At 42.4% G+C, this 14,014-nt stretch overlaps 1 long non-coding RNA gene across 1 annotated transcript in view; it reads left to right on the forward strand.

Moving 5' to 3' along the window:
- The first annotated feature begins 322 nt into the window (after positions 1–322).
- Positions 323–14,014, forward strand: part of LOC141098034 (uncharacterized) — a 44,111-nt gene continuing 30,419 nt past the window's right edge. The window contains exon 1 of the long non-coding RNA XR_012234120.1: positions 323–436. This is a non-coding gene — a long non-coding RNA (uncharacterized lncRNA). The remainder of the gene's footprint in view (positions 437–14,014) is intronic.

Here is a 14,014-nt window from a genome sequence, read left to right on the forward strand (position 1 = left end):
GATACATTAAAAGCAAGACCACTTTAAATGCAATCCGTACCTGAGCATTTCTGGATCGCTCCCATGATGCCAGAAAAGGCAAGTGCGGATGAAGGCCAACCAGGTCTGAATGCAGACGTGTCAGGTTTAGCCTCCACACATTGCCTGACCAGCAAGCTCACCACCACTGTTGCTGTGCACGCTTGGTTATGTCCGCCATAATTTTTCTGTGTTCATTGTGATGGATTAGGCTGCTGTGCACACACACGGCAGCCCCACCCTGCCCCAAGCTTTATTTAATTGTGCACCTGTGTCTGGACCAACATCGCCCTTCATCTATGTTTGCTGGTCAGGCAATGTGTGGAGGCCATTCCTGATATGTCTGTGTTCAGACCTGGTTGGCCTTCTTCTGCACTTGCTTCATCTGGCTTCATGGGAGCGATCCAGCAATGTTCAGGTACAGATTGCACTTGATGTGGTCATGCTCTAAATGTATTTAGGAGGCCGTAATGGCACAGCATTTATTAAAAATATATAGAGTAGGACCCCCCATATGAGATTGCCTTGGCGCGGCGGGGTGGCTCAATTGAATTGATCAATTTTTTTTTTCCTAATATCTCATTTTTGAATACAGCTAGACATTATGTGCATATGCACTCCAATTTATGCGTTCTAACCTTAAGCAGTGCTGGCTTCCCCCTCTATTTTCAAATAGTATGTATACACTCATATATAAAATAAAATGTATACTCTCATATACATCCAAAATGACACGTGATCTACGGAGCATTTGCAAAAGGACAATAAGTTGTGCACATTAAATTATTTGTACTATGTGGATTATGCAATTCCTTATACTGTTGCATAAGTAAAAAGTAAAAAATATACTGCAAATAATGCATAAAGGTAATAATAAGGGTATTTAGTAAACATAATTTTGATCAAAATAATGTACAAGCCATCCCGCCACATCACGGCAACCCTTGTGGGACAGTCCCTACTCTAGTATTTAAAACCTTTTAACTTGCCAAGTGACGTGAATGTGAATAAGGGTCGAGCGGCTGAACCACTAGTAACAGCTTAGGCTAGACTGCTTGTACATTATTTTGATCAAAATTATGTTTACTAAATACCCTTATTATTATTATTACCTTTATGCATTATTTGCAGTATATTTTTTACTTTTTAGTTCAGGATATTTGTTTTTTGCTTTTTGTTTTCTCTGGTTAATGGTCATGTGTTAATATGCACTTACATTGTGCATACACATTAACTTACTTTTCTCAGTTCAGATTTGTTTTTTATTTGTTTTTTATTTTTTGTTGCATAAGTAGTAAACCTATTAACAAATAAACAAGGAACATTAAGTATCATTCAGTCTTATACGTGTTTGGAAAGATATGACTCATACAAAGTCCCTAAACTAGAACTACACCAACTAATATCACGCCGTCTAATATTTTACATTGTGTTGCTCTCCATGTGATGCCCCAAAATAGAAATCTTAACTTTTTACAATGTCGAGTCATTATGCTTTAACAGAGTAAGGTGCGAAGAGTTCCACCTATCCCAAATTTTATCAAATTTTTTCGGACATCCTCTACTCTGATATAGTGTGCGCTCATACGGAATAACTGAGTTCACCAATTCCATCCAGGCTCTAAGGGAGGGACGTGAGCCCCCCCCATCCAACATAATGCCAATACCTTCTGTGCCAGGACCCCGTTCTTACAATCTTTGGGGGTACCAGCAGTGGGCTCTCCATCATTCAGCAATGTATTAGCTATCGTGTTACAATACAATTTGGGCAATAACCCCTTAACAGGTCAAGTGCACATTCCCTGATAGGCTTACACAAGACATGTCAAGCAGCTGACAGGCTCCACGCCAGCAGCCCACTCTGTGATTCTGACCCCTTTTATTGTCAGAGTTACAATTAAAGCTAAAGAGCCTTTTGACTTTTAAGTGGATAGGTAGAAAACCCAAGGATTTCCATCAGCACAGAGTACTGTATTTCAAGTGATGAGTCACCTGACCTGGTTGTTGGGGTGGTGACTTGTTCACTCATGGATAATAATAATAATAAATTTTATTTCTATAGTGCCAACATATTCCGCAGCACTTTACATTTCAGAGGGGACTTGTACAGACGATAGACATTACAGCATAAAAATCACATAGATCATAACAGATACCAAGAGGAATGAGGGCCCTGCTCGCAAGCTTACAATCTATGAGGAAAAAGGTAGACACGAAAGGTGGGTGGTAACAATTGCCCTGATTGTATGGACCAGTCATAAGGTTAAGTGTGTAACAGTACAGACACAGAGGGCTACAAAATAAAGCATGTGGGAACATGATGCGGGGAACCTGGTTATGGTAAAACTTTTGACGGATGGTTTTAGTAAGGACATGGCTGCGCGTGACGGATAGTCTCATGATAATAGGAAAGGAATGGAAACAAGTGAGGTGATGACAGTCTGTAAGGTACAGTGTGAATGGAGCAGACCCTGAGCAGCACAGAATATTTCAGGAGAGGAATGTACTGATCTTGTAGGAGGCCAATGACAGAGCATTGCATGCTGGAAACAGTAGAAGAGGTGTTATAACAGTGTGGGGGATCACAGTGTAAGGATGAAGGAGTTCAGGAGAGTAATGACCATGATGTTGTTACTTGTTAGCATCAAGTAAACCATTGGAAAGTCAATCAGTTCACATGAGCTTCCTCCGATACAAAGACACTTTAATGACAAACTCTACCGCTTTAAATCCTGCGTAATCTCCAATACTCTTCTCCCATCAGAAAGCGTCTCATCCCTCATCACGCCTGTCCAACAATGCCAACAATGTGGTCGAACTCCCCCAATATATATCAGGATTGCAGTCAGGAATCTCAGAATCAGCACTTTATTTTTGGATTTATCGTATTTTCTCATCTTTGTATGCGCAGCAAGCGATAAGGTCTGGTTGATGGATGAATAATCAGCATTTAACCTGCTCACATCAGTGCTGTTAATTAGCTATAAATACATTTCTAGTACTTCTGTGTATGTCTACATGTCAACCTGGTGTTTCTGGGGATTTATTTTTTCACACACTTAATTTTTTTTGCAATAATCAGTGAAAAACAAGGAATGAAGCAAAGATGTCCAGAAAGTGAACTGTAATAATGACTGACAAGATACAGACCCACTAAAATACCAGCAGATATGGGTTAGGGATAAACCATGGAGCAGAAGGGATTGTGCATTCTTCACCCTTTTGGGGGTATTTCTTTCACTTAAATGCTTGTATTGTTGGCCAAAAAAAGCATTTATGCTATAATATGGTCATTCAAATTGGTAAACGCCGGCATTTAAAAATGTCTCAAATTTAATAAAGCAAAAAGATCATTATTTCCAAATAATAAACCCAAAGGAATATAGACAAGTGCAAATCTACGTTTCGGCGTAATGTCGCCTTTCTCAAGATACATCTGTTTAGCCTGCCCCTCTCCTGGACTGTCCCCTGTGGCAGTAGTAACCTATGTGCACATATGTGTAGAGGCAGCAGCGTGCAAAATCCTAGGCAAGACTTGTTTACAAACTGTTACTGCCCTCAGAGTGGTACGTGGTAGACACCTATAGCTCAAGTCTAAAGGTACTGCCACACTAAGCGATATCGCTAGCAATATCGCTATAACTTGTGACGTTATAGCGATATTGCTAGCGATATCGCTGTGTCTGATACTTACCTACAACCCGCTCCCCCGCTGGTTATCGCTGATCGCGCGAGAACATCCTGGACCGTTTCTCGTCGTCAGCTTCCTGCGGCTCTTCCTGCTGTGACGACGAGCGACGCGTGGAGCCGGGCGGGAGGACGCAGGATCGCCTGGTGTGACAGGTAAGTAGCGACCCCCATCCCCAGTGATGTCGCTGGTGAGATCTGCCTGTGTGGCAGCTCACTAGCGACCACTTAGCGATGTACCAGCGATCCTGACTGCGTCATATCGCTGGTCGGGATCGCTGGTACATCGCTAAGTGTGACAGTACCTTAACTCCGCCATCAGAAGATTTAGCAAAAATCCCTCCTAAGGTAAGCTTGAACAATTGTACAGTGGGACACGATAAATGTGCATAACAACAAACATAGATGGAATAAATGACTTATTACTGAGTGTCAAGATGGAAAGCTCAAACATGGAACTGCTACTCAACACAAAAGAATACAAATGTTGACTACCCCCAGGTACAAGCGGTACACATCTGAGACAGCATTGAACTGGAAGTTTATAAAAGACTCCAACCTACTCTGATCAATGATCACTGAAGATTCAACAATAATTCAAATTCAATAGGAGAATCGCTATGGGCAAATAAACAATGAAGTCACTGGACAAGGTCTTCAAATCGAGGAACATTTCACTGGCTACGAAGATACCGGCTTATAAATATATACAACCCGTCTGCTCCACCATAGAATCAAGAATGGAAAACAGAAAAAGCACAACTGAAAAGAATTACTTCAAATTATTGTTATTACGCCAAATAAATAAAAATAATAAATACCAAACAAAATTAATGAGACAAAAAAGGTAACCGGCTTTTAAATAGCCTGATTTTTTTTCTGTAGTAATATACGGTTTTGAAACCTGAACAATAAAGACACAAGACAGAAGGAGAATCAGTGTCGAAATGTGGTGCTGGAGAAGGATGTTATCAATACCGTTAATGGCAAGAAGAAAAAACAAATCAATCTTGGAACAAATTAAGCCAGAAATGTCATTGAAAGCAAGGACCACCAAGCTACGACTTGCCTGCTGTGGGCACATCAAACAAAGAGAGCAATCAGTGGAGAAGGATATCATGGTCGGGAGACTAGAAGGAACAATGCAAAGAGGAAGGCCAACAAACCAACTGCTTTAAACTATCAAGATAACGTCGGAGAAGACCCTGATGGACCTATCTAGGCTTGTACAAGACCGATCTTCCTACAGAGTGTTCATCCATCATGTCGCCATGGATCGAGATTGAGCCGAAGGCCATTAAAAAAACAAATATTTTAGTCCAGACTAAAACCCGTATTAACCCCTTAATGACTGCCGATGCGCCTTTTAACGGCGGCAGTTAAGAGTACTTATTCCTCAGCACTGCTTTTTAACGGCGTTGAGAAATAAGTTTATAGCGCCCCCCCGAGCATCAAAAAATCTCTGCGGTCTCAGCTACGGGGGGTAGCTGAGACCCCAGAGAATATGATTCGTGTCTGTTTTTACCGTCCCCAGTCTCATGATCACCGTTATTCACCAAATAACTGTGATCACAAAATAGAAGGTCCGCTTTCCTATTAATTTCTCTTTCCTCTGATATGATGTAGCAAACCAAAAGAGAGAGAAATGGTGTGCCCCGAGCCTCCCCCGTATCTCCGATGTCCCTGGACCCTCCGGCTCCGTCCCCCGGCTCTCCATCTTCTTCCAGGAAGAAAATGGCAAGCGCATGCACAGTGCACCCAACGAGATCTGACGGCCGGCACCCGGTAACAATAGATTTTTCCTATTGGTTCATTTTGATCACTGTGATAGACCCTAACACAATGATAAAAATAAAAAAAATTGTAAATCAAACCCCCCTTTGTCACCCCCTTAGGTAAAAATTGTAAAATAAAAAAAAAAGTGTTTTTTTTCCATTCTTTGCAGTTAGGGTTAGGGCTAGATCTAGGGTTAGACCTAAGGTTAGGGCTGGGGTTAGGGTTAAAGCTAAGGTTGGGGCTAGGGTTAAGGTTGCGTTGGGGTTAGGGTTGGAATTGGGACTGTGTTAGGGTTGGAGTTAGAATTGGGGGTTTTCCACTGTTTAGGTACATCAGGGGGTCTCCAAACGCGACATGGCGCCCACCATTGATTCCAGCCAATTTTGCGTTCAAAAAGTCAAACGGTGCTCCCTCCCTTCTGAGCCCTGCCATGCGCTCAAACATTCTTTCCCCCACATATGGGGTATTGGCGTACTCAGGAGATATTGCACAACCAATTTAGTGGTCCATTTTCTCCTGATACCCTTATGAAAATAAAAAAAGTTTGGTTCCAAAGTTAATTTTTTGTGAAAAAAAGTAAAATGTTCATTTTTTTTTTCCTTCCGCTTTTGTTCTTGTGAAGCACCTGAAGGGTTAATAAACTTTTTGAATGTGGTTTTGCGAATCTTGAGGGGTGCAGTTTTTATAATGGTGTCACTTTGGGTATTTTCTGTTATATTGACCCCCCAAACTCACTTCAAATGTGAGGTGGTCCCTAAAAAATTGGGTTGTAAGTTGCCTAACATTGCTTCTCAATTTTGAGAGTTGCCCGGCCTAACCCCTACTTAATTGATACTGAACCTAAGTTTGATTTGCCTTTCAGGTTACTCCGTACCCTTCCTACACAGTGCATATCAATATTTGTATAAGTTTCCTGTATTCGTATATGCAATCTTCTCTTGACAGCTTTGTCCTTTAACTTATCCAGCTTACCCTACCCATTTCCGTTATCTAATTTTAGCTATTTCGTATTAGGTTGCGTTGACCCTGGCAAACCCACATGACCCTTCAGTGTTTTCAGACACTGCTGCTCAGCGCATTGTGCTTTACCATTCTTAAGGCTAACCCTTTTTTTCCCTATAAGTTCCCTCTACCCTAAACAAGTCACTGGGTTTGTTCAGCCTGTTCAATCCCCCATTCTCTTCACTCGCCCGAGTAAATTTAATCGATATGGTCTTTTCCAAAACATCACTCCCAATTTCAGCTACAGGTCACAATTAGAAGCCACCATACGCACTTCTAAGACTCCTTTATCATGCCATTAACTATTATGTACCATAATGTGCGGGGACTTAATTCTCCGCACAAACATACTAAGGCCTTCCGCTATTATAGGTCCCAACAAGTAGACGTGGTTTGTCTTCAGGAAACACATTTCTCAAGAAATTCATACCCAAAATGTTTGTCCACCTCCTACCCACTCTTTTATACAGCAGACGCCTCAAAACCAAAGTTTCGCCCTTTGCTTCAAAAAGTCTGTCCCCTTTGTCTTTAAAACGTCGGTTGTCAATAAAGAAGTTCGTTATTTAATGGTGACCGGCTCTCTCAGACAAGATGGTAACTATTGTTTCCTATTATGCTCCCAAAACCCATCAAGCTGCCTTTTTCTTTTGGATTTTCGACCTGGTCTCGGAACATGCCCAAGGCACCACTCTGTTATGTGGTGATTCTAACTGCATGCTTAAAACTAGCCTGGAAAGTCTATAGGTTCCCAGCGCCCATCCCCTTCAGAGCCGCATCCTTCAACTCAGGTGCTCTCAATAAACTCCTTACAACACCAATGGGTAGACTTATGGAGAGACCTACACCCCTCAGATAGTGACTACACTTATTTCTCCCAACGCCAATTAGTTTACACTAAAATAGATCACATTTTTGTACATCTGGCATCATACTAAATGTGCTGAACATCTCTGTTGTGTCTACTCCCTGGTCGGATCATCCCCAATTCAATTCACTTTCTCCACACTCCACCCATGACCACGTTCATTTAACTGGACTCTGAACAACTCCTTAGGGTACCGTTACATCTAGCGACTCGCCAGCGATCCCGACCAGCGATATGACGCGGTCAGGATCGCTGGTGCATCGCTAGGTGGTCGCTAGTGAGCTGCCACACAGGCAGATCTCACCAGCGACATAGCAGCGGTCGGCGGTCGCTACTTACCTGTCAGACGCGACGATGAAGACGTCCTCCCGCCCGCGTCCACGCGTCGCCACAGCAGGAAGCTGATGACGAGATCTCACTAGCGACATCGCTGGGGTCGGGGATCGCTACTTACCTGTCAGACGCGGCGATCCTGCGTCCTCCCACCCGGCTCCATGCTTCGCTCATCGTCACAGCAGGAAGCGCCGCAGGAAGTGACCGACGAGGAGTGATCCAGGAGCTTCTCGTGCGATCAGCGATAACCAGCGGGGGAGCCGGTCGGAGGTAAGTATCACATGCAGCGATATCGCTAACAATATCGCTGCAACGTCACAAAATCGGTGACTTTACAGCGATATTGCTAGCGATATCGCAGTGTGTAACGGGGGGCTTTACTCTCCTAACCAGATATTGCTCAAAGACTCGAAAATCATCTTGATGATTATTTCTCTCTGAATCAACAATCTGCCTCTACACTGAATTCCCTGTGGGGAAGCTCATAAAGCAGTGATTAGAGGTTACTGCATTCAGGAAGCCTCTCACAAGAGGAGAGATAGAGGTATAAAAATAGCAGATCGGGAAGGTAGAGTGATAGTCTTAGAGTCCCAAATGAAGAGCTCACCTTCCCCTATAACATATCAAGACCTTCCCATGCTCGCGCTGAACTTGACCTTTGTCTTTCTGAAAATGCAGACCGCGCTATCCGATGGTCACACCAGCGCTTTTACGCTCTTAATAATTAGAATAATTCCAACCTAGCCCGCCAACTAAAATGTCTACCGTTCCCCCGTCCTCCCATACGTTTACGTACAACGCCAGGCATTACATCCAACCCGCAAAAGATTACCCATATGTTCCAACAAAACCTTGAACAGCTAAATAACGACACCTCCACTGTTAACACAGAAATGCTAGATGCCTTTTTAGACTCTGTTCTTCTCCCAGCCTCTAACTCGAATATGATCGATATTCTAAATCAAGCCATCACTCCTGGTGAAACTGAAGCAGCAATCCAGCAGCTGAAACCTAATAAAAAACCACGCCCGGACGGATTCATTGCCCTTTATTATAAGAAATACGCGCCTGTTCTAACCCCTTAGCTCCACTAGCTATTTCAATTCTTTAAGAGATGGTTATAAACCAGGCTCAGCTTCCTTAATGGCTGCAATATTCATGTTACCGAAACCTAACGCAGATCACCTGTTGTGGTCTAACTACAGACCAATATCCCTTATCAATATAGATCTCAAGATCTTAGCTAAAATCCTGTCTCAACGCCTAAACTCGGGCCTAGGATCTTTAATACATAGAAACCAGGTCGGTTTTATTTCCTGTAGACAAGCCTCAGATAACATACGTAGAATCTTCCATCTATTGCACCTCTGCAAACAGTGTAACCTAGCACGTATGTTATTGTCGCTTGATATTAAAAAAGCTTTTGACTCTATTTCCTGCCATATCTCTTTGCAGTCTTGCAGAAATGGAAGTTTCCAGACCACTTTCTTTCATGGATTTGCGCTCTTTATAGTTCCACATCGGCTTACTTCCGCTATAATGGCTTTTCGTCTGCATCGTTTTCTGTTAGAAGAGGCAATCGCCAAGGATGTTCTCTATCACCTCTTCTATTCCTTCTCGTAGTGGAACCATTAGCTATCCATCTCCGTCTTAACACTAATATTCAAAAAATAGACATTGCATCAGTTTCCCATAAGCTTTTCATGTTTCCAGACGATATATTACTTCTCCTATCTGCCCCACAGACATCTCTGCCAGCTTTACTTCAATCGCTTAGTAACTTTGAACACATTTCTGGCTTACAGGTTAATCAATTAAAATCATACGCCATGAACATATCCCTTCCCACTACTACTTTCTCGCAGTTTCAATAGGGCTTGCCCTTTCAGTGGGCCACTAACTACCTAGAATACTTAGGAATGAAATTGACAGCCAATCTAGACTCCCGCTTTTCAGCTAACTATCCTCAAATGCTACCCAAAATCCGCTTGTTAATTCAAATATGGGAGAAATTACATCTCTCTTGGCTCGGGTGCTCAAAATAACCATACTCCCCAAATTGCTCTACCTATTCCGAGTCCTGCCAATACTTTTCCCTTTACACTATCTCAAAATAGCCCAGCGGCTAGTCAACACATTTATTTGGAAGGACAGCCTCCCTAGAGTCAACAGAGCTACTCTCTATTGGCACTGCTTAAAAGGTTATATATTTAGCTCTGGCTGGGATAGCACGCGTGCGGGCTTACGCGTGCAACAGATATTAAGTGCAACAGGATCAAGTGTTTTGCAGTTAGACAATGCATTGAAGCTGATGTTCCTCTCTTCTCTTCTTCACACAGGTATTTCATTCCATCATCCATGTATGCTGTCTGACAAGTGTGAACTGCATCATATATTGCCAGATATTTTTATGGTATTTCATTCCATCATCCATGTATGCTGTCTGACAAGTGTGAACTGCATCATATAGTGCCAGATATTTTTATGGTATTTCATTCCATCATCCATGTATGCTGTCTGACAAGTGTGAACTGCATCATATAGTGCCAGATATTTTTATGGTATTTCATTCCATCATCCATGTATGCTGTCTGACAAGTGTGAACTGCATCATATAGTGCCAGATATTTTTATGGTATTTCATTCCATCATCCATGTGTGCTGTCTGACAAGTGTGAACTGCATCATATAGTGCCAGATATTTTTATGGTATTTCATTCCATCATCCATGTATGCTGTCTGACAAGTGTGAACTGCATCATATAGTGCCAGATATTTTTATGGTATTTCATTCCATCATCCATGTATGCTGTCTGACAAGTGTGAACTGCATCATATAGTGCCAGATATTTTTATGGTATTTCATTCCATCATCCATGTATGCTGTCTGACAAGTGTGAACTGCATCATATAGTGCCAGATATTTTTATGGTATTTCATTCCATCATCCATGTATGCTGTCTGACAAGTGTGAACTGCATCATATAGTGCCAGATATTTTTATGGTATTTCATTCCATCATCCATGTGTGCTGTCTGACAAGTGTGAACTGCATCATATAGTGCCAGATATTTTTATGGTATTTCATTCCATCATCCATGTGTGCTGTCTGACAAGTGTGAACTGCATCATATAGTGCCAGATATTTTTATGGTATTTCATTCCATCATCCATGTATGCTGTCTGACAAGTGTGAACTGCATCATATAGTGCCAGATATTTTTATGGTATTTCATTCCATCATCCATGTATGCTGTCTGACAAGTGTGAACTGCATCATATAGTGCCAGATATTTTTATGGTATTTCATTCCATCATCCATGTGTGCTGTCTGACAAGTGTGAACTGCATCATATAGTGCCAGATATTTTTATGGTATTTCATTCCATCATCCATGTATGCTGTCTGACAAGTGTGAACTGCATCATATAGTGCCAGATATTTTTATGGTATTTCATTCCATCATCCATGTATGCTGTCTGACAAGTGTGAACTGCATCATATAGTGCCAGATATTTTTATGGTATTTCATTCCATCATCCATGTATGCTGTCTGACAAGTGTGAACTGCATCATATAGTGCCAGATATTTTTATGGTATTTCATTCCATCATCCATGTGTGCTGTCTGACAAGTGTGAACTGCATCATATAGTGCCAGATATTTTTATGGTATTTCATTCCATCATCCATGTATGCTGTCTGACAAGTGTGAACTGCATCATATAGTGCCAGATATTTTTATGGTATTTCATTCCATCACTCCTGTGGTGGGTCTTTATTTTTTATCTATTTGGTTTCTGCTTTGAAGTGTAGAAAAGTGTGTTGTGTTTTTTTTTTTTTTTTTTTTTTTTTCCCTTTCTCTGTTTGATGGCCTTGTCCTGCGTTAGTTATTTACCATGCATAGTAATGCCTGCTCTGGCCTTGTGCTAATTGGTTAATTACTGATTGTGGCCTTTTGGTGGCTGAAGCTAGCAGACATTTCATTTCATATATATTTAGCTCTGGCTGGGATAGCACGCGTGCGGGCTTACGCGTGCAACAGGATCAAGTGTTTTGCAGTTAGACAATGCATTGAAGCTGATGTTCCTCTCTTCTCTTCTTCACACAGGTATTTCATTCCATCATCCATGTATGCTGTCTGACAAGTGTGAACTGCATCATATAGTGCCAGATATTTTTATGGTATTTCATTCCATCACTCCTGTGGTGGGTCTTTATTTTTTATCTATTTGGTTTCTGCTTTGAAGTGTAGAAAGGTGTGTGTTTTTTTTTTTTTTCCCCTTTCTCTGTTTGATGGCCTTGTCCAGCGTTAGTTATTTACCCTGCATAGTAATGCCTGCTCTGGCCTTGTGCTAATTGGTTAATTACTGATTGTGGCCTTTTGGTGGCTGAAGCTAGCAGACATTTCATTTCATATATATTTAGCTCTGGCTGGGATAGCACGCGTGCAACAGATATTAAGGGCAACAGGATCAAGTGTTTTGCAGTTAGACAATGCAGTTGGAAAGGGCAGGAGACAGGTAAGGTGCATAAGTTTTTCATGCACGCATGCTTCTTGGTCAGTCGTACTACATATGCATTGATCATATTAACCTGCTGCTTATTTGTCTTCACTTCTGCTTTTTAACAACTCGCCTGCCCTTTTACACATTCTGTGCACTCTCTGCATATTCACCCCTCCCTTTTCCCCTCTCCCATGTTTAACTCTGAGGCTCTATTGACATTTCTTACCCACACCAAACCATCCAAAACCTCCATGCAGCACTCAAAACGTTCATACAAATCATCCCACCACCTGCTTTTTCTGTTTTTTCTCCTTTTAATAGTTGCAGGTGACATCTCCCCCAACCCTGGGCCTCCCTCCACCAGCATACATTACTCTCCTCCAGCTGCATATAGAAACTCTGCTAATCTTATTAACATTCAGTGCATTCCTTCTCCTCTCACTTTCCAATGTGCTCTCTGGAATGCACGGTCTGTGTGTAACAAACTGACTTACATTCACGATCTTTTTCTCTCTAATTCCCTTAACCTTCTGGCTATTACAGAAACCTGGATCCAGCATTCAGACACCACCGCTGCTGCCGCTCTCTCGTTTGGTGGGCTGAAATTTTCACATACCCCCAGACCTGAGAACAGACAGGGTGGAGGTGTTGGTTTGCTCCTTTCATCACAATGTGCTTTCCAGGTCATCCCCCCGGTTCCCTCACTTACATTTCCTTCCTTTGAAGTCCACGCCGTCAGACTCTTTAAGCCCTTCTCCTTATGAGTGGCGGTCGTTTATCGCCCTCCAGGCTCCTCCCACCAGTTTCTAGACCACTTCACCACCTGGCTTACTCACTTTCTGTCCTGTGACATCCCCACCCTCATCATGGGAGACTTTAACATCCCCATCAATGATCCGCTCTCCCAGTCTGCCTCTCATCTTCTTTCTCTAACTTCTTCATTCGGCCTCTCACAGTTTACTAATTCTCCTACACATGAGGACGGGAATACTCTGGACCTGGTTTTCTCCCGTCCCGGCTCGCTGCACGACTTTACTAATTCACCTCTCCCGCTCTCGGACCACAACCTTCTTTCCTTCTCTGTCAAGAATTGTCTCCTCACCCGGGACACCCCCACTTACCACACTTATCGGAATACACGTACCATTAATACCCAACAGCTTAGGGACAATCTCCACACATCTTTAGCCCCCATCTCCACCCTCTCCTGTCCAGACATAGCATTGTCACACTTCAATAATACACTGAAGAATGCCCTAGATGAAGCAGCACCTTCTATACGCAGAAAGACCCGACACAGACAAAGGCAGCCCTGGCACACAACGCAAACACGCTCTCTTCTCTCTTGTCTATTGCACTTAAACACACGGGCTGATGACCGGATCATGCAGCTTTATATGAAAATCCCTATTATAATTGCCAGACCTGAATTAACAAGCATTTCTCACCTACTGTGTCCCCCCATTTCCTTGTAGATTGTAAGCTTGCGAGCAGGGACCTCACTCCTAATGTCATTGTTTGAATTGTCATAACTTGTATTGAATTTATTGTCTGTACATGTCCCCGCTTAATTGTAAAGTGCTGCGGAATATGTTGGCGCTATATAAATAAAAATTATTATTATTATTATTATTATTAAAGGTGGTCTGGGAGTTCTCAACCTTTCCAGATACTACCAAGCAGCTCAACTAGCTCAGCTGGCCTTATATCATGCTTATTCAGAGCCTCCTCTGTGGCCATCATTGGAAGCTCCTGAATGTCACTGGATACCCTTGATGCCCTACTTTGGATCCTCCCAGCTCAACGTAAACAAAGTTGGAACCCCA

This window comes from Dendrobates tinctorius, unplaced genomic scaffold (genome assembly GCF_039654945.1).
Source record: "Dendrobates tinctorius isolate UK_male_01 unplaced genomic scaffold, ASM3965494v1 ptg000086l, whole genome shotgun sequence".
In the NCBI taxonomy this organism is placed as follows: domain Eukaryota; kingdom Metazoa; phylum Chordata; class Amphibia; order Anura; family Dendrobatidae; genus Dendrobates; species Dendrobates tinctorius.